This window comes from Scatophagus argus, chromosome 12 (assembly GCF_020382885.2).
Source record: "Scatophagus argus isolate fScaArg1 chromosome 12, fScaArg1.pri, whole genome shotgun sequence".
Classification (NCBI taxonomy): Eukaryota; Metazoa; Chordata; class Actinopteri; family Scatophagidae; genus Scatophagus; species Scatophagus argus.
In genome coordinates, this window is record NC_058504.1 from 6,737,464 (window position 1) to 6,759,771 (window position 22,308).

Sequence of the window (22,308 nt, forward strand, 5' to 3'; positions counted from 1 at the left end):
ACAAAGACACTATTTTCAACACTGTGAAGTAAGTGATGTCTTCTAACAAGAATAAAAAAGTGCAATAAGCACCTTGCAATCTCTTTATATGCAAAAGTGTTTATTTGTGGCTTCTCATTTTTTCCATCAGTCTGTCTCTCCACTAAAACATCTTTAATTTAATCCTTGCAGCTGCCTTCACCAGAGAACTTTCCTCCCTAAGCAACACGCTCAGTCTTGCTTTGATTCTATAAGCCTAAAAAAAAAAAAAATAATAATAATACAACATCTACTGGACAAGTTAAGCTAAACTGCCTGTGCCCCGAGCCCATCCTAAGCGTGCCTCAAGCTCTACGCACAAAACAATGAAACTGGCCTTTGGCGATCGCTGAAGCTGGGAAAAAGCATTGTGGTGTCGTGGCATGCCAACAGTGCACCCTTGCTGCGTGCTAGATGGCAGATGCACACTGGGGGCTGATGCACATGACCTTCTGCTATCAGAGCAGACATGCTCATTTATCACCTACAACCTTGAATCATTGTTTTACCCAGCTTGAGCCCTTATGCTTCTGCTCATGCAAAAAAATTGAATAGAGGTGCAGAGGCAAGAGCACAGTCAGGCAGCAGAACCGTAGAACCACATCCTCAAAATGTGCCTCAGTTTTATTTCTCTTGCATCTTTCTTTAAAGAGGTTTTCTTCAGCTGGTTGCACAATGAAACATGGAAGCATTACACCTAGGAGGCTCCTTTTGCATCTTTTTGAGGAGACTGGATTATTTATGATGCAGGAGGGTTACAGCTCATAAACCTAATGAGGATTCTTGTGTTTTGTGTGTGTGTGTGTGTGTGTGTGTGTGTGTGTGTGTGTGTCTATGTGCAAGCATCTGCCTGTGAGCTGCATCCCAGACAAAGACTCAGAAGGGTCTTTAGAGCTGCATGCTGGCAAATCACCCACTGTTTTACAGACCTGCTATAGATGGGCAGAGCAGAGAGGAACAACTCGTTCTCTGCTGGTATTGTTAGTGCATTAATTCAGTCGTTTGAATCCTATGTCAGAGGCGGACTTAAATTTCTAATTTCCTCAGTTTTATGGTATATTTTCTTGCCTACTTAAGCAAGAAGCAAATAAGATTATTTATCCTGTACAATAGCCATCATGTAATAGTCCTACTGACCTTTGCTGCCTGGAAATTGCTCCCCTGCAGTTGAAAATTATGTTCTGCAGTTTCACTAAAGCCTCTAAATTGCTCAAAGAGCACAACTTTTGTGTTCCTGGTGAGCTTTTAAAACATCTGCAGAAAGTGGTTTATTGTTGTCAACTTTTCTGTTTTTGACGTTAATACTTAAGAAGGCAATGTACATTTATGTTGCGTACTGGGAGGAAATTGCTGTAGCTGAATGCCCTTTGGCAAAAGGAGGTTTTTCTACTGCACCAAAACGAAATTATAGAGGTAAGAATGGTTATCAGTAATTACATGGCAGTACATAATGGCCAGTCCAGTTTTAACTCACAGCCTTTAAGCAGTCTGACAAGCAGACTGAACCAAACTTTAATAGCTCAATGATTAATAGTGTTGCCTGAGAAGAGGTATTTCGGTGTCAGTCGAGTGGACGTAAAATGATTGCGTTCCTGTACCCAGTCTTCCAGAGTGACGGACAAACAGGCAATTTTAACCAATCACACCCACTTCCAGCAAAGTGCTCCAATTTGAGCACATTATTCACCCAACCTATCACTGCGGGACAATGCAGAAATGATATTCAAGGCTGCAGTTGGGCATGTAAAATGAAAAGGCTTGCTGCCTGGTGGGACAAGAGAGGTAGCAAGATTGGAGGGGTGTGTGTGAGGAAGGCAGGAATAGAGAGAGAGAGAGAGAGAGAGGGGGGGGGGTGATGGATAGTCCAACTTCCTGCAGGAGAAAGGTTTGATTAATGGCCGTCCACTCGGCAAAACACACCAGCTGTGAGGGGAGATAAGTACCAATACAAAGAGCAAATTACTGTCTCTACTGTAATAATTAACCTTAGAGACCAATACACACAGGAAGTGCAGGCTCCTGTTGAAACAGCCTCATTTCCTCTGTTTCACAATAACTCCAAAAACAAATAAAAACAACACAAAACAACTATCTCCTTTAGTGCTGAATCCTTGTTTTAGCTCCTGGATTTAAGGCTTTTTTATGGTTGGGTGAGCTGTTCTCAAAGATGTATGAGCAAATTACTGGCTGGAGTTGTTTGAAAAAAGGGAGTCCATTGTGGAAATGACTGTCAACACACTGCCGCTGAGCTCTTCCCCCGTTGCAGTGTGTAAGTATCCAAACAGTCTTCAGTGAGATATATGGAGTGGAATAACTGCTTGTCACACAGTGATCAGGAAGGGCTACACACAAACTAACTTTTTGGGGTTTGGACTTGCAGTTCTGTTTGACTTCTAGAGTGAGATGTGTGTGAGAGGGGAGGGTGAGAACCTGCTGCAAAATGTTTCCCTTTGTATGGCGACATTTTAACTAAAAAAAATATTTGATAAGCTTGTAGAAAATACAAGCAAATTTGAGCAGAAAAGCGGAAAGCATTCCACCTGCTCGAACCACTCACCTAGAAAGTACATAATTATTCTTCCCGGTGGTTTTAAACCCATAAGCCCCCCCGAGTCTCACCCCACTAAAGTTAGTCTTTGATAAGGACTAATGACTGCAGCAGTGAATTCTTCAACCATAATATTATTTGAACCTGAGCTGATTAGAAACATGTGCCTCTGTGTTTGAGTGTCAGAACGATTTATGGGTCTCTCGCTGATGACCTTTCCACTCGCCGTATACACGAACGTCTTATGTTGCTCTCGTGGACTCCCCGCTGAGAGCTCACGTCTATTTCCTACAAAAACAAAAAAAATCTCAGAAGCACAGCTCTCAGTTACTTCCTCTCAGTTAAAATACCTCAGAAGTAGGCCTTCACTGTTTATCAAATCCTGCCAAATTCCTTCCATGTATACGCATGAATCACGGACAGCACAGTTATTTCAATTAAGGTAAACAATGCACATCCATTTTCTCAAAGGTCTTATTAGATTTCTTTGGTAAATTACACTGATCTGGTCCTGCAGAATTAATCAGGGAGAATTAATGTCTGCTGCCCACAGTGGAAATACCACATCCAGCTGGATAATAAGAATAAAATGTTGCAATCTGTTTGCAGTGACATCCAGCGCTCTCAGTCAAAACCCATTAGCGCACATTTTTATTTTATATTAAGTGATTATTTATAGTTCGCAATTCTATCATTGGTGAGGCTGACTGTGTTGGAAGTTGATATCAAGAAATATATATTGATCATATGATGCACATTACTGTTGTTGTTTTCACGCTGATTAACAGATTTTGGTGGTAATGCACACAGAAATTTAATAATGCGGCAACAATTTAACATCCTTAATCAGGTCTCGGCAGAGATGATTATTTTTAATCAATTTAACCCATTTATCAAACATACCAAACATTTGCTTTTCCTTCTTCTCAAATGTAAAGAATCGATGCTCTTCTCTGGTTCCTGTGGTTTCACCTTGAGTTGAATGACCTTGAGTTTTGTACTGCTGGTTGAAAAAATAAAAAAGTTCCTTTAAGATGCTGCTTTGGTCCTTGGGAAACTGTGACATGAATTTGTAACTTGATGTAATTTGATATTCCACGATGAAAATGAATATTTTGCAGCCCTAATGTATTCCAACTTTTGTTTTCAGATTTTACTACACACAATGTATACTGATACTGGTCTGCAATATCTGTTTGCCAATATATAGAGGGGGGTGTCTGCAATCAAACAGAGGAGGAATATTTTTGAGCAAACAAATAAAAAACAACTAATCATCATGTTTGGTCTGACTTTTTAAGTGTAAATTTTGACATTTCCAGACAATCCTGTTCTGTATTAACAATAAACAAAACAATCATTTAAGCGGTACATTTTGGATTTTTCAACAGGGATGTTGGCAACAACATGGCTGCAACAAGGACATATTTCTGATATGCGATTGTTTGGAGTGGTCAGCAGAAAGGAAGAGAAACGATAATGTTGGTCTTTGTATTTGAGGCTATCTGGCACTAACATGCGGCAGCTGAACCGCGGGGAGACGTGGACATAAAACAGAGCCATGTGCATATTGTGAAGCCAGATGTTTGAAGTTGCAAAGACCTCTCGCGCTCACTCTTAAAGCCTGACCTTTAATGCAGCCCACCAACTGCTCCACGCACACTCTGCTTTCTTTGTGTTTATTGAGATAATGACCTCAAAAATATGTGTACAGCCCTCCTCACATGGGTTCTTCTGGTTCACACCAGTGGCAGACACATGTGATAAACGATAGGCCTCATTTCACTTTATCAGCCCACCAAGAGCCTGGAAGGACATTTTCTTGTGTTTACTGTGGTTTCTCTTGCGTCAGATTGGGCGGTGGGTTGTTACAGGAGAATCTGCGGGGGCTGCTCTTTCTGCTGATTTCCTTACAGTCCCCTCTTATTAATGAGTGCCTCCAAACAAAGGGGAATGGAGTTCGGCGATGCCCCAGCAACTCTTAACAGCACTCTGTTAAGGAAAAGACAAGAGGCAAATGGTGATAAAGGAAAGGCATTAAAGCTAAAAATAGTGCAGCGTTTTTCTCCTGAAGTGAGGCAAAGCAAGCTTTTATCCCTGCATGGAGCACGGTGACAATGCAAAAAATAATGACAAATACAGAAAAGAACACAGCTGAGCAATTAAGCTGTGTGTGAGGAGTTATTTCGGTGGGGGAGGCAGAAGTAGCCTCTCACAGCACAGCGAAGGCACAGTGCAGAGATCTTCCTTTGTTTGTTTAAAGGGCAGGACAATCGATGGCCTCGTTTTTTGAGGCATGGCTCTGACCTCTCGCGGTGGCACCTGTATCAATCACGGGCCGGCTTCGTTCTCTGCCTCACTGCACGTCGCATTTGTCTCTCGTGCTCGCGACCATGGACGCAGGCTGCCTATCTACTCTCAAATGTCAGTCTACACTTCATGCCAGCTGTCAGTTGACATGGACTAAAACAAAAACAGCTTTAAAATGTGACCAAAACAACTCTGGAGGAGAGATCCGCCGAAGGAAGAAAATTGATTTTGAAGAGAAAGATCTAAGTGTTTGCTCTGAAGCTGTGAGGCCAATGCAGGAAAAATGAGAAACCAAACTTCTGTTTGTTGAATAAATGTGAGGTCATTTAATAATATTCTGACAGCTGAACAGCTCTTTCTGCTGAAATTGAAAGGAAATCAAAATGTAAATTTATTCAGATGTAATATTGTTCGGTTTCTGTTAGTTTTGGAAATGCAGGCTGAAGGCTTTCTTTTATTACACAGAAAAAAAATCCACATGAATACACTTGTTTTTACTGATTTGCAGGTCTTATTGCAGTTGGAACACCAGCGTGTTATCCAGCAGATAACACTGTCAGATGTTAGCATAGATGTACCAATCTACTAAACTCAATCACACTCCGACGCCTAAAACCATAAATAAATTCATTTGGAATTAAGGCCACACTGAATTAAGCCAAACAAAGGACAACCAAAACTGATTTCATTTTCACTTTTGCATTTCTTTCTACGTTTTCATGCGGCTGATTAACAACTCAAGCTTTCTTTGGATAAGAGAAGAGATGCAGACAAACTTACTGTAGATGTAAATGAACAGACAAAGAGTGAAAGTTCTCTCAAACTTTCTCATCTCACTTTCAGACAGCAGACGATTTAAAGGCTGTTGAATATGTATCACCATATGTAAGCGCCCGTTTCACAGACCCTCAAGAAAACAAAGTCAGACAAGACAAAATTGTCCAAGGGGGCATTTTGATGGAACTGCATGCTAACTCACTGTGGTAACAACCAGCTCTCCGTGTTGATGGATTGGGCCACAGTTAATCTGTATGTATGGCTGATCCTTATGAGGCCACATTGTAATCACCCAGCCAGTTCTCAGCGATCCAGGACTCCTGACTTGGGTTGAAAGAGAGGGATGATTCCCATTATGGAGTAATTAGTCTTGTTGTCACTGCCGGACCTTGACAGTGAATCCACTTGCCAGGGCTCTACAGGGATTTGGGTGTTTGCAGCTGAATCATAATAAGTATCGCCTTTACTTGCCAAGGACGACACCTTCAAATTTTAGCTTGTGAACAGCAGCACAAACGTCATGGCTGTCAGCTGTGGTGGCTCCTGAGAGCCACAGTTTATGCTATAGTGTGATTTATTTTATCTCTTATAGTACTTCTAACTGTCTTGGCACACACGTATTGTAGTATTCCAGTGTGAGAAGCACTTACTAATTTACACTATAAATTGTTACACTATATGAACAAAAGTATGGGGACAAATGACCACGGACTTTAATACAGACAGCTTTGCAGCTACAACAGCTTCCACTCTTCTGTGAAGGCTTTCCACAAGACTTTGGAGTGTTTCTGTGGGAATTTTTGCCCATTTATGCAGTAGAGCTTTTGTGATGTCAGACACTGATGTTGGACCAAAAGGCCTGGCTCACAATCTCTGTTTCAGTTCATCTCAAAGGTGTTGGATGGAGTTGAGGTCAGGGCTCAAGTCGAGTTCTTCCTCACCAAACTCATCCAACCATGTCTTTATGGAGCTTTGCTTTGTGCACTGGGGCACAGTCATGCTGGAATAGAAAAGGGCCCTCAACAAACTGTTGCCACAAAGTTGGAAGCATAACATGCTGACACATTGAGGTTTCCCTTCACTGGAAGTAAGTGAAGGGAAATCTTGAGTTGTGAAATTGACATATCATCACCTTTTAAGTTAATATGGTGGTTTATATGGTAGTGCTTATATCATTTACACATCTAGCTGTCATGGAGTGACTTTTGATTTCATTTTTGCTCTCGTCTGTGGCCACATAATGAAGTCCAGCATCTACTTTTGTTGCCCTGTTTTTGGTCTCCTCCAACTCCTGCAGAAAACATCTGGTTCTTCAGCTGTTATGTTGCAGTGTGTTCACCAGCTCATCGTGGTCTGTTGTTTTTGGAGCTGAGCAGGTAGCGTACAGCAAGTTTTGCAAGCGTTCTCTCTAAGAACAATAATAAATGGCACTATGAGACCAGTAGGAGTGAACCTTAACAGTAAAGCTGTGGACTGTGGGAGCTAAACAATAAGCTGTGGTGACTGCAAGTACCAAGATACATTTCATGAAAAGAGCTTTGAATGTCATGTTTAGTGTTTTGAGTTTAGTCATTCCCTGTTTCATGTTGAGAAAGTCTCTTTGTGTGTCTTGCTGCCTGTTTTCTTTGTCACCTCCATTTCATTAGTTAATTAGTTCCTTTCTGTGAATTAAGTCCGTATGTTTGCCTTCTGTAAGTTGCCAGGTCATTTGTCGGTACTCCTACCTGCGTCGCTTATGAAATTCTGGTTTGTTTTATAGTTTTGTAGGTTAGTTCGTGTATTTCTCCTTTGTTCTCCCTGAGCTTTTGTTACCTGGTATTCAGCTTTATGTCATTAAATCTTGCCTCATGTTTCTTCAACCTGCCTGTCTGTTGTCCTGCATTTGTGTCCTTTTTGAGCTAAAATAACAGGACAGTAAAAAGGCCAAAGCTCATTATTTAGTCCCCAGGGATCAAATCCAACAGTGTGAGACCTTCCAGTCTCTTTGCTCTGTGTCTGTCTGTGTCATGGACAAATGGTAAAATTACTTTTTATACCGAACTGTTATTTTTCTTTGATAAATTTGCATTCCTCAAAAATATATTTTGAGTAAATGATGTTGCTGCTGCTTTAAGTAGAAGTTCTCTAAATCATCCTAAGCAGTCATCATCATCATCATCATGTTTTCACCTTTATTTCAAGTTTTAACATCTTGTAGTCATTTTTGCAGTATTAGTAGGCTATATGTCTGAAGCTGTAGAATATCAGAAACTCAGGTCAATTATTTTCACATCTCTTACTGAAGACTCCTGCTCTTGCTTGTAAATGACTGTAACTGGAACATTTACACTGCAGATTTATATTTGAGATTATGCCTCTCTGAGGAGGAAGTCAGTTTCCCTCCGGGGTCGTTACAGAGGAGAGATAAGGATTTTTGCAGCAGTAATACTTTACAGCTAATGTACTGTGGGTTCCAGTTTCACCTCTGTAATTCTCATATTGATTTTAACTTAATTATTCCTGTCCGATGAGGCAAAATCCATCTGGTATTTAATGAGAGCGTGCCATGTGTGAATGGACTTGTTGTATGCTGAGATATCTATGGCTAAAGACTTTAAATGTCTATAGAAAGTTTCCAACACTGTTATCATGAAGTAGAAAATGAATTAGCAAAGGCTAATGTGAACACCATCAACACAATAAAGTTGTTTTTGTGCCAAAAATCTGCCCAAATAGCAAATTCATGGAAAATGTTAAATAAACCAGGAAGAAAACCTCCTTGTTAGCTTGTAATTAGCTATCAGCATCCAGCACATCAGAAATTGGTGATGAAGAAATTCTAACTTTATGGTAAGACTGGTCGCAGTGTCCAAGAATATTTCATGAACAATTCAATGTTAGAGTCTGCTTTACCATTAGTTTTTGGGTGGATGTGTTGGCAAGCTGATGCCGCACCAGATTAGTCCCAATTCACATTCCCCTTCAGCTGATAAATAATATTTAAATACTCTATTGACACGGTTTCTTTTGAGTGATCTTTTGCCTGCCAAAAGGCGTCAAATTTAAGTTAATATAATATTCAGAATGTGGAGGAATTTTATTCATGATAGTATTTATGTTTGTCATATTTTTAAATGTGAACGTTACTTGTTGGATGGTCGTAATTTTAACCCATGCTGCACATGTACGGTTTCTCATGATGACATACAAATGTTTGCATCATACCAATTTATCTTTCAACAACAATTTTACCACAACTTGTGTTATTTCTCAATATTAAATATGTCCATATATAAGTTTTCATGACATTGTAAATATGTTTTCTTTTCTGCATCCTCAATTGTTTGTAACTGCAACACCAGTCCTGTTTTGCACCAGCTGTGTCCTACCGTTGGTTATCAATACTCTTCACATGGGATTGAATCTAGGAGACAAAGTGAAATACTTTAACTTGATCTGAAGTATCCCGGAGAGACTTTGGCTTGACACTAATACTGCAAGCCTGCCTGACAGTAACAATCATTGTGTACTGTGTAAAAAGGCAAACAAACAAACATAGAAAATGTCTCCTGTTCCTGTGTAAACGCAGAGCTTTTCATAATAATTCTATTAGAATAAACAAAAATTTCTTGTTTAATGTACCTGGCAAATTGGTGGTGCATCTCTCTTTTTCAGGAGGTCCTAAATCAAAGCTGTTGGTATGCAGTAACTGTAACTGAACGACACCACAGCATAGAAAGCCTCCTTTGAGCTGATGTATTGTATTTCAGCATATCGCTCATTGTTGCAGCGGTTCTTTTTGCTGAAGCTGCTTGTACAATATGCCGCATGGCAGCCTTGAGGTGACACAAAGCGCTGTGTTATTTTTCCAGGCTTTCAATATGCTTACTTGATACCCATAAAAAAAAAAAAAAAACCTTCTGCAATGGAAAAAAGACTAGGATTCCATTTTGATGGCTATTTCATGACCATGTTTTTATAGATTGGCTTTTATGTGATGTTGTTATTTGTTTGGCTTATTGGTCTTAAATTCTACTTACTTTTTCTATGTCTTTGCTGTCCTTCCAATCTTGTTTTGACCTTCTACATCCATCGCTAACTAATTGTCTATTTCTATTTTGCTTATTGCCTTCTGATTGTGTACGTTTTGTTTTCTTTGTTTTTAATTGTTGAAAACCTGGTTTTGGAAGGCACTATATGAATGAAGATATTAATGTTATCAAGTATCAAGCTCAGATTTATAACTCACCTTAAGCAACTTAAAAATTCAGAAAGAGAAAAATAATTATGAGATAACAAAGAATGAAGCCTGATGGATGTCAAAAATCAATACAGTTTGTTACAAGTTGAAATCATTGTGTGGGAGTCATTGATTCCCGATAGGTGCAGGCCTCACTACAGTAGCTCTCGCACATAGCCCTAATTTCTCTTTCTAATTGCCTCTCTAGATGCTACTTAATAAACACAGCCATATGTCTTTTAAAATTAGTTCAGAAATGTGTGCAGAAAATGAAAGCAGGACATAAGTGCATCATCTCATAGGCCAGTTGCATTAACACATCAAGAGGTTCATCTATAGTCAATTGAAAAACTGTAATGTCCTCTTACATCACTGGCTTCACTTGACTGACACTGTCTCCACACACCAGAAGGTTTTTACTGCCCGTCAGCCCCAGTCAATTCTATTTAGAAAGTGGGAAATCACTTTGTTGTGCAAACATGCTGTGAAAGCAGTGTTAACAGACTGAACCTGCTAGTTAGTTTTCAGTGTCAGTTTTTTAAGAATAAACTGTTTTTGAGTTTCTACAAAGGAGGTTTGAAATGCTTTCATCATATTGAGTTCAAATTATTTTCTCAGCCCGCAGAGAACAAAGTGCAGAAATCATTCAACCCTGTTGAAAACACTGGGCTTGTCTCATACGAGGGCATGCATTGTGCTTAGACGTGTGTTTTGGTGGTAAATGGGAAGAATACTTACTTGCTTTTTTCAGAGTCAAATGCAAAGATTTTTATCATTTGCTTTTGGGTGCTTTATATGGAGATCATTGGGCAGATGATCAGCTTAGTTTAGTAGACTGGATGAAGCAGGAAAGTTGTGAGTTGTGGGATGAGCTCAGTCTGCCTACCAGCACCTCTAAAGCTTAATTATTGCATTACCTAGCTTTTCCCATTCAATCTCAGACAAAAAAAAAAAAAAAAAAAATCAAACAACTGTGGTTACAAGAGGACTGGAGAGGAAGCTGGAACTATTTTTTTTTTTTTTTTACCAAATAGTGAGTGGAGGCAGTGACTTCATACTTGTCAATGTGAGGTTACCAATGAATGTCTAATTGCTCAAGTGTGAAACGGGCCTAACTTATATCAAGACAAAAAGAAACCAACTACAACATTTAAGCTGAAGTGAAATCAACACATAATAAAATCAAGAATCCATAAGACCAACAGATCAGTTACTGGCAGTGTTGTCAGATACGGCTGCTAATTTTTTGCTGGATATTTTCACTAATCAGCTGCAACATTAAAACCACCTGCTTAATATTTTGTAGGTCCCTCCTGTGCTGCCAAAACAGCTCTGATCTGTAAGGGGAAGGGACACAGAACCTCTGGGGGTATTTTGTGGTCACCACTATCAAAATATTGAGTCTTTTGGGTCCTGTGCATTGAGGGTGGGACGATGTATTTGGCTTATATACATCCCATAAATTCTCAATCAGACTGGGATCTGCGGAGTCTGCAGACCATTGTTGAGACATTCCTGAGCTGTTTTTGAATTGTGACGGGGTAAATTATCCAGCTTGGGGGAGGTTGCTGCTGACAGGAAGAGTCGTTGGAAGAGGGGGAGGTTGTAGGGAGAGGGTGTATTTGTTCTGCGATGTTTAGGTGGGTGGTGTGTGTCAAAGAACATCCACGTGATTGCCAGAACCCAAGTTGTCCCTGCACAACATTGCATTGTAAACAAAGGTTAATATTAGTCATTTCACTTGTCAGTGGTTTTAATGATGTGGCTAATCGGTGTGATTCACTATCCACTACTTTAGCTGCCCCAGTCACTTACTGTACCATGCTTAAAAACAAGACAAAACCACAGACAACGTGAGGCTGCTTGGACATGATTTGTTCAGCTCCTGTTGAGTCAGTGATCAGTGATATGGTGCATTTTTCTCCTCAGAAGGTGGCAGTTCAGACTGAAAGCTGAACACAACTACAAACTACCACTTGTCATGTGAATGCAGCCCATGAACGGCAATACAATCTGTTCTCATCTATGCTACTCTTTGCACATGTACAAAAACACCCACACGCACATGCACAAAGCATTTATCCAGGGTAGATTTAAGTTATTGAGATTTAGGTGCAGTGGAGAAGGTGAAATGCTCAGGTGGTCACAGGGCTGTGATTAACAGGGGCAAACTTTCAGAGACTGCACAGTAACAAAGAAAATACATACTTCTGTTACTGATGACACATAACGTTTGCTATGAACAAGTGAACTTTAGTAAAACCAGCTGCGGTGCAACATTTCGAGCCATCCTTTAACCATAACAGAGCCTGCAAGTCGCTAATTACAGGATATACACAATGCACACCTGTTTCTAACATGAGAATTAAAATGGAGGTGTAGTATCTTATTAAAAGGTAAGGAAGTAGCCCTTCACATATACGGTATATGAAATATAATCTATATAAAAATGGCTTGTTATATTAATTAGCAAAGCAGAGTTTAATAAAAACAACAGCAGCAGTAAGAAAGGATTTACCCAAATATTTTCTTTTTTCCCACTGAAACATTTCTGAAGGTTGTTGCCCTTACGTTGTCCTCTCTCTGTCAAAGCAGCTGCTTCCGTCTCTTATTAATTGTGTCTCTCATGTCCTACCGTGCCATCTTTCTTTTGATCTCGCTGTTTGTGCATGTTGCTAACTTAATGCTTCTTTCAATTATTGATGGCTCCTCTGGATTTTAATCTTTTATATATTAAAATTCAATTTACTGAGAGATGAATGCATTAAACACCCACAACTATTCAGTTTCTCAGTTTAAACAAGAGCAGAGCTTCTCCAAAGTGAAGTGTACACAAAAGCAATACTCTTTCATCTTAAGATTAATGTGCAGCCGCTGTTTCACCATGGAAAATATTACAGCATTACAACAGCAACCTGGTAAACTGAGCACAGTACGGAAACATGAAATAACCTCACAGCTTTATCTGTGTTTGTAGATTTCACTTCAGATGTGCTTCTGTATACTGTATTTCTGTAGATACTGCACCAGCCAGTTGGCTCTTATTAATAAAACAAAATTCACCTGACTACAGCTATTTCATCTTTACTAAGAAAGGAGAAGAGTGACACTTTGCCATGACAGAAGATAAAAGACGCAGAAGAAAATGGGTCTCATTGCAAGCAGGAGAATTTCTTAAGATGTGTTGGTGTAAAATGTCATGAGACGGTCCTCAAAAGTTTTCAATACAGAACTGTTTGTGTTTGAAGACTTCATTACAGTATGAGGATTTTTTAAAGTACTTTAAATACTGATGTGAAACATTTGACCATTTTGCTGCTTGAAAAACACAAGCTGATTCAATCTGGAGCCAGTTTATGGAAGCTTTTACTGTACAGTTGTTGTTCCACGGAGACGCCCAGTGAACACTTGGTTTTTCTAAGGAAAACTGTTGGACCAGCAGGAAATGGGGTCATGTTGTGTCTTTGGCAGGACACACGAGGAAAAATAAATCTGAGCAAACTGATCTCAAAGACGCCAAAGGAGAAACCGTTTAGTGTCTGAGATTAAATCAAAACACAATGTTCTCACCGATACCCGCTTTGACAGGCACAATCCGGGAGCCAAATATAAACGGTCACCTCACCATTAGAGTCCATAAGACTGGAAGATTATATTTAACTGAAAAAGATATCATTAAGAAAATTCTTCAATGGGAATTAAGCAGAAATCTATAAGTCGAAATGTTTTAGTGTGTATACTGGAAATTACCCTGTCACTGCAAGTGTGACCTTAGAAAAGACACAAAAGGTCCAACAGTAGCAACACAAACTGGATGAAACAGTACACAGTCCCACTGGTATGAATGCAATGACAGCGCTAACAGGCTGAATAATTTGAATGTCAGGTTTAGTGGCAAGTTAATATGTGCTAATTAGCACTACACACAGTGTATAGCTGAGGCTGATCTGCACATGTTAAATTAACAGTGACATATTTTATGCTTCATTACTGACATTTAGAGACATATATCTGTAAAATAGCAGTAAAATGTGAAGACGAGGGCCAGTTTGTCATCTAAGTGTCTGACACGTTCTGTGTTATTTTTACATACATTTTAATGCGTTCTGCATCATGAAGTAAGTCTGCGGTGTGAGTTAAAACCATACGGGCTCTTATTCTGAGACCCTTAATGAAGTCAGTATTTGTTGTGCTTTTGCAGCTATCTCACCATCTGCAGTTCAGAAAAGCAGTTTCAGCGTAAAAACTTTATCAACTAGCAGTAGAACAATTTTGGTGGTGTGGTTTGGTGGAGCTCATTGATAAAAAAGCCAACTGATAGATGATATTGCTGCTCTCGAAACATTTTGAAATGAATTAATCTCATCTTATTTTCTATAGGACCACACTCATCTTCATAAGTGTCTATGATTAACAGAGCAGAAAAGCCAAGATTATTGCGCTTTTTCACCAGATTTTAGAAGAACGTGTGTATTACCATTGCCAAGGTCAGCGGGAAGGGCGACAAAGTGCGTTATGCACACCTCCATTTGGCCCTCTCCCATGAGATCTCTGAAAATAAAATCACCCAACATCTCAGATTGTGGCATTCATCAAAAACCACTTGTGCAGGCATTTATTCAAGTATTTACTCTCGGGTGCATTTCTGAAAGGTCAAAAGGAGACTTTTTTTGTCTCTGTGGAAGTGTCCTTCTCTTCCAGTGATGATGAGAGCACAAACCTTGTTGTGGTAGAGGGCAAAATAGAGTTCTTTTTCTTTCTGCTAAAATGTTGGAACAGGGCATTTTCTCTCTGTGGTGCAGAGGTTGGGTTTAGCTTATCATTCATGGAGTGTTGCGTTATGCAAAGGCATAAAACCTCACAGCACCATAGATGCAACAAAACAAAATGTGAAGGTCACAAGAAAAGTCTTTTAATGTTTAATGCACCCCTGACATTCCCTTTGTTAAGCTGCTTTTGACAGTTTTCAAAAGACGAGACTTCCATCTACAAACGTAACCTATTAAAATACATTTTAATATATATTCTAATATATATTTTTAACAGTGGAAGGTTATGTTAGCTCCATGAAACAGGCATGAAGAATGAACTGAGAATGGATTTCAGTCCAGCAAAAGATTCCCTTCGGTCATAACACTTAGCTTTTGACAGCTGAGTTCTCTTCAGTCTGAGATTATGTCTTTCTGATGTTCTGGTTTCTGTGTAAAGCTTGTCAGAATATAATAAATGGTTCAACTCCAGCTTGATTTATAGCAACTGCCTATTCTGTTTGATTTCCACAAACTGGAAAGCAAACCTTCCTCCTTCCCCGGCACTACAGCTTCCCACTTGGATTAAAACCAGGTGCTCATTCAGGTTGTGGCCACATGGTGAGCGCCTTTGGTGCCTATCTGGTAGTGAAAGACCACATTTTGTACTTCCTCATCCAAGAAAAGATATATTGCACTGGCTGGTACAGACCTTAAATATTTTCCAGCTTTTCATTTCTAACCATGGTGATGATGCGGTTACATGTGGCCTCTGTGTTCCCCTTGCTTATATAAAAGGAACCATTTGTTTCAAATTTAAGTTGAGCATAAAGGAAAATATGGTAATTGGTAATGATTGGTAATATGGTAATAAACAGTCATTTTTGGCAGGAGCCATGTTTCTGAGACGTTGGGAGTTTGTTCCAAACATTACCAGATAGACAAAAGACAAAAGAGTCTTTTTTTCTAGAGGTGTACACAGCAAAATAGTTTGTAAAACCGGGAATAATTTAGTTTTACATTTATTACATTACATTGAGCACTTCCTTCTTCTTTAAAGCCACAATATGTAATGTTCTAGTTAAGTTTGTTTATTGCTGAGTCACACTTTGGGTTGGCCTCAGACCCAAGAAAGAGTACAAAATACAGTATGAATACTGACATGTTACAACATATGTACTTTGCATGTTGTGTTTTTATAATGTTTTATAATGTTGACTTATCTAATTATATCTGTCATCTCTTCACCTTCACCTTCACCATTCTCAATCAGACTGGAATCTGGGGAGGACATTGTTGTGGTCCTTAAGACATTCCTGAGCTGTTTTTTGACAGGGTGGACTTTCCAGCTGGGGGCGGGGGGCTGCCACTGATAGGAAGAGCCATTTCCATGAAGGGAGTGTATTTGGTCTGCAATGTTTAGGTGGGTGATGCGTGTCAAAGAACATCCACATGATTGCCAGAACCCAAGGTTTCCCCGCAGAGCACTGCATTATAAACAGATGATTAATGTTATTCATTTCACCTGTGAGTGGTTGTGGGTGATGGATGTAAATGCAGAAGTACCCCTGAAACAACCAAGACTATTTTGTTGTGGAAAGTCTGTCAAAGAATTTTTCTAAAACAGTGAAGGAGTTTCAAGAGCTCAGTTTCCAAAGTATTTTTTTTTTTTTAACTCAAACACTGTTAGGTATCTAAGGCTTAGTTATTATTTCAGCTGCTGCTAACACAGATCGTGAAAGGAACAATAGCCCCAAAATTCATATAATCACCCTTTTTCATCTCCAAGACTTTCCAACTGTCAGTCTTTCATTGTCAGCCTCTTGGTATAATAACAAAACAAGGTATTTAATTATCTCAAGGTGAATTATCAGAGTATCTAAAGCGTGCTTTCTAATTGTACTGCTGCTATGGCTTTTTTTTTCCGTAAATGTCATTTACCAATGATTCAAATGCCATTTTCCATTTGGTGTATGTGAAATTGCTTCCGCTTTATTTTAGCCATTCATTGTGCTGCTGCAGCTATTGAATGTCTTCCCAAAGGGGCAGATTCATCCATGGGGCTTGAATAGATGCATTGGTATTATACTGCTACAGGTATTTATGTGCATGACACAAAAGTTCACCTTCGTCACACACAGAACAGGGTGAAAAGAGGAGATCACAGTGTGTGTCATTCATCTTCTAACTACTTTCTTTAAAGGGTAGACTAAAGAGATAAGGTAAGATGAGTGTGAATTTGTTATAATTGAACTAAAGTGAGACAGTTGAAAGCTTTACTCTTTGGATAGGAAAACTTTGCTATTTGTTATATGTTAAAAGGATTTACTTCAGAGTTACTGAGATGTCTGAATTCTTATTTTTATATAAAAATGTATTCTCTAAATGAGAATGAAACTGAGAAATTAGCAGAATAAAACAGCTTGCGATTGTCCTTGAAGTAATAATCCTTTCGTTTTCAAGAAATTAAACTCTTCTTTTGGTGTCGTTTATAATCATTAATATTTTAAGCAGTAGCATATCAATGCATTTACATTCTGTGTACTTTTTTTGCTTCTGGGGTCGTCTGCTATTCCTGCACTGGATTCAAACTGCCTTCAGACACAATGGAAATGACACATATATTACAGTGTGTAATCCAGAGTAATTTTAATCACAGTCCAGTATTCTACAGTTGTATCACACCTGTATTAAGCTGAATAAATACAACGTATTTTTACTGTCGCTGCTACTCTTAAAAGCTGAGGTCTTTTTTTATTATGCATTCACAAGAAAGGCCATGTATTTGTCAGAGGTCAATTCTGACCGAAATCTTTCACACAAGAAGCAAAACAAGCAACTGTATTTTCAGTTAGTGCATTCATTTACAGTGTCACAGTTCCAGCTCCTCGGCAAAGAAACAAACTTCTTCTACGCATCCTGTGCAGCAGATTACGGTTGGATTATTTTTTCCACTGATTTCTTCATGAAAATAAATTGAGATTGTTTGGCTGTACCGTAAACAGATACTTATTTGATTAGATTTGAAATGCAAGTGATCTTCTGTTGTATTTCTGGCTAAGTAGTTGCTCAGTGAGTGTTTGCTGTCGTGTTACTATGTTAACCATGGCTGCTACCAAATCAAGCAGGACTGAAGTCCTAATGTGTTAAATGAACTAGACTACCTGTTGTTGGTTATCTGAGTTTTTTTTAGGTAAGCCACTGCATATCATAGTACATATCTAAAATTTGGCAATCAGGTAGTGCCAGATGGTTTATCATATGGAACCATCTGAGAAGTCATCCTTGGAAACTATTTGGAAAAGAAAAGACACTTTCAAAAAGTAGTCGGTAGGTGATTTAATGAACCATCTGTCTATCACCATCTTTCATGGGCTATTTTCAACTTATCAGATCAATGAACCATATGATGTGTCGGTAGAGCGCTACCATTGGAGACACGTGGTAAATCATCCTCTTACTGAAGCCAGTCAGAGCACGAGTAAAAACATCTTTTCAAGCGAGAAAAGCTTTCGGTGTTGTTCTTTGCACTTATTCCAACGGAGACTCAGATCTCGTGATGTGGTCACGTCATGTAAATGTTCTGATATTTGGACAAAGCCAGAACATTATCAAGTTTAATGATACTTATTGCTTAGAGAGAATTGCAGAAATTCAAACTCTACAAAGATGAACAAATTGTCTCAAATGTATCCTGCCCAACCATATTGCAGAGCTAAATCCCTCTCTGTGAAACATCATCTTCTTGTCCCAGAAATTGGAGAACATGAGAAGGAGGGGAAATGTTTTCAGATGAAATTGCTCATTTGCAAGAAACAAAAAGCAACTAATTGTAGGAAATTGCTTATTTTTAGACATCTTAACTCTCATCATGTTTTTATGCTGTATACCAGAGAGGAGTAAAATAATTGTCAATTATATGTTCCAGGCAGACATCTCAGCCCCTTTCATCTGCAGGGGGAAGTTGAGCAAGTGAGCCTGAGAAGAGTAGATTGTAATGGGGCTGCTAGTCCTGCTGAGAATAAAAATAGACTGGAATTATATTTTAAGTGTACTACTCACATTGAGGTTTTTTTAGCAGTCAGGGACAGTGTTAACAAATTAATGGAGCACACTGCACCAAAAGAGACACTACAGAGTTGTCGCTGCTGTGCTCCATGCGAGTCTGCATTCATCACTGCAACAGACACTATAGGTACAATGAATCTGGAAAAAAAAAAAAAAAAACGTTGGCAATTATAGACTTACAGACATGCATTAATGTATGTTTCCCAACTGATAGTACAGCAGCCCAACCTTTGTAACCTTTGTACAGAAATGAGTTCATACTGAATCATTTCACATCTCACAATTTACAGTGTCAGTAAAGGATGGGAGGAGAGGAGTTCCAAAGCCAGTGTTTTTAAAATTCTTGCTTTCTTGGTTTATTTAAAGGAAAAGTTTAACATTTTAAATATACTTATTTGCCTTCCTGTCTAGACAGCGAAGAGAAGATTAATACTATTCTCATGTCTGTACAGTAAATAGAAAGCTAAAGTTCAGGAGCTGATATAAGCTGTATTCAGACATTCACTGCCACAAATAAACAAATAAGTAAAATTGTAATTATTGTGACAGAGTTTGAAATATGAGTCACAGTTTAAGTGGCATGTCATGTTTACTAAAAAAAGATATAGAAATGATGATGATGTGATTTTGAGTCTGTAATTAAGCAGCACACGTCGGACGGGGAATATCTGTGCAGCCCCACAATGCTTTGTTTATGATGGCATTATGACACATTTTACCTTTATCAAAAATGGCAGTTAGGTTGATATTTGGATATTGCATTTGGCATTTCAATAATACTTCAGTTATTCCTCAGGCCTAACTGTTAACATGAACTTTTTCCAGACATTAACTGTGTGAACAAGAATCTCCATCAAACCAGTTAACTGGACATTTAAATGTCCAAATACCTAAGGTGCTGATGTCAACCCAAAACAGATATCATTACAGATGAGTCCTCATCCTGGACACTCTGTCCAGGTACCACCCCTCACCTGGACCAAACAGAGTATTTCAAGCAGGGGAGAGAATTAGCTTTATCGGCCAAGTATGTATGCATGCAAGTCTCCTGGTCTGCCACATAACACCTCATAACTTCAACAAGAGACAGCAATCTTTGCCATGAGTTGGATCCCAAATGAGCAAAGCCATTTAATATGTAACAAATAGCTAATGTTAAAACTAGTCTGGTGACTGATAATGCAAGACTGTGTGCATGACAGCTTCAGCCTGTAGGAACCTTTTTATATGAATCTCCCGAATCTTATATGATCACATTGCAAATTGACCAACCTGGATGACTCACAATGCATGGGACTTGTCCCGTATATGAAGATGGAAATGTTGGAGTTTTGTATGGCATACAGGATCTCTTCACACTTTTGTATCTGCGTGACAATTTATGTGATTGTATCATCGATAAGCCTTTATCGACTCCCTTACAGTCATGTATAAAATTAATAAGGCACAGACAACACAACATGGTGTTCTTAACATATGGGATAAAGACATCAAAGAATCTCAACATATGGTATAGCACCCTGACGTTCTCTGAGTGGAAATAAATAATTAGAGATGAGTAAAACTTTTCAATTCTGTAGACTAGTTGGAGGACAATCGCTGTACAACAAATGGGTTGCAGATTCTATGCAAAGCAGGTTTAGTGCATGAAATTGAACACTTTGCAGCAACTACACTCAGTTCTCACAAGATACACTGGCAATGAACACCTAACAGTGGAAACACTCCTGCAATATCAATCTTGATTTGCACAAGATGTGTCCTCTACCTTCTAAACTGTGCCCCAACGGAGCCTGTTTGATGGAGTGCATATTGTGTTAGTAACAACTAGTCAGGTGGATTTGTTTCTCACCTTCTCCACTTAATGGCATGTGAAGTAAGCTGATTCAATTCCCTGTGCCAACACCTAGCTGAGTACACCACAGAAGGACAGTGCTAAAAGATTTATTGGACAAGAGCGTGGATGTGAAAGTTTGCAGGTGGCTTGATATAGAACATTTAATTCAAACCGGCAGAAAGTATATATAAGGTGAAAAGAAAGAAGAAAGCTAAGTAGTATTTTTGGTTAAAAGGAAGCCAAAAATGTTGCAGCAGTCAAAAGGTATACTAGGCAAAAGTATTCGGACAGGGACTTTAATGACATCGTATTCTAAATGCAATGACAGCTTTGTAGCTACAACAGCTTCCACTCTTCTGTGACGGCATTCCAGAAGACTTTGGAGGGTTTCTGTGGGATTTTTTTCCCGTTCATGCAACAGAGCATTTGTGAGGTCAGACACTGATGTTGGACCAAAAGGCCTGCCTCACAATCTCTATTCCAGTTAATCTCAAAGGTGTTGGATGGGGTTGAGGTCAGTGTTAGAAAAGGACCTTTCCCAAACCGTTGCCACAAAGTTGGAAGCATAGCATTGTCCAAAATGTCTTGGTATGCCGGAGCATTAAGTAAAGGGGCGCATAAACAGGTCTGTCTGGATACTTTTGTCTATATAGTGTATGTTGTAATGGACAAAAATGGCCTGACACCTTAGGCCATCTAAGTACATGTCATTTAACGTCTTGCAGTATAATTAATTAATATTAATTTTCTGACAGATGGTGTGACAGCTTTGAATTTTCTGAATTTTCTGGTGATAACAAACAAAGTAAACCGTCAACACAAATGTCAAGGGAATTTGACAGGCATTAAAACCTAATCCCATCTGTATAAATATTAGTCAACATGTTGTCAAAATAATGTGTAGTGGTATGGATCTGAGAAAAGAAAAATCCACCTATAACACACTTTGCTCCAGTTACTCATGATGGACCCGAAGAGGCATTTAAAAGTCATTTACAGCCTTCCCTCCATGCAAATCAGGAGAGTCAAAGAAATCACAGCAATGACAGAAATGTGCCCTGTGATGATTAACAGTCCTGATTCAAGGCGATGTCTATGCCACTGTGTTGAACTCTTGGTTGCCATGTCTCATTATCCCTACCCCGCTAATGGAAAGAGGAGACAAATAATTCATCAGCCCTGATGGTGACATGGACCATAACAGGTCTCCCTGGGGACACTGAACAGCCTGTCAGTCAGTGGATGGAGGATGAGAAATAAAATACTCTAAGCAACAATAACGCACAGGTTCGGTTCAAACTACTGTATAATTTGTTTTAGAAGAAATCCCACTAATAAAGATACATCTAATGAGCATTTTTCACCTCCCAGTTTCTGACATTGTTCCGTTCTTAAACAGTTGTTGGTCGTGGGAAAAAAAAAATCTATGACAGGAATTAGTGTATTGCCTTTCATGCAGGATTTAATAAATTGCAAGGAGGTAAGTGAAAGGGACATTTTCATGAAAACAAAAGATAGAAAAATTGCTCTATTTTGAAAGTTATCTTTAGACTGAATCGCCTTGTAAGGTGTCAACTGTTAACGTTAAAGCTGTGTGTTGTGTCTGTGATTGAACTCTCTATGATTTTAGTTTCTGTCTGAACCGATGGCTTTAGTTGTTGCTACGGTAACCTCTAACTAGTGCTCTCTGGCTCAGGCTCGGGAGCCAGTGAACACCACCAGATGGAAATTAAAGATGAGCTCAGAGACGAACCGAGGTCAGGTTGTTAACCGGTCATCCAGT

At 39.1% G+C, this 22,308-nt stretch overlaps 1 long non-coding RNA gene across 1 annotated transcript in view; it reads right to left on the bottom strand.

Annotated features, from left to right (window-relative positions):
* Nucleotides 1-22,308, bottom strand: part of LOC124067965 — a 169,323-nt gene that overhangs the window by 109,498 nt on the left and 37,517 nt on the right. The gene's annotated exons all lie outside the window — the stretch shown is intronic.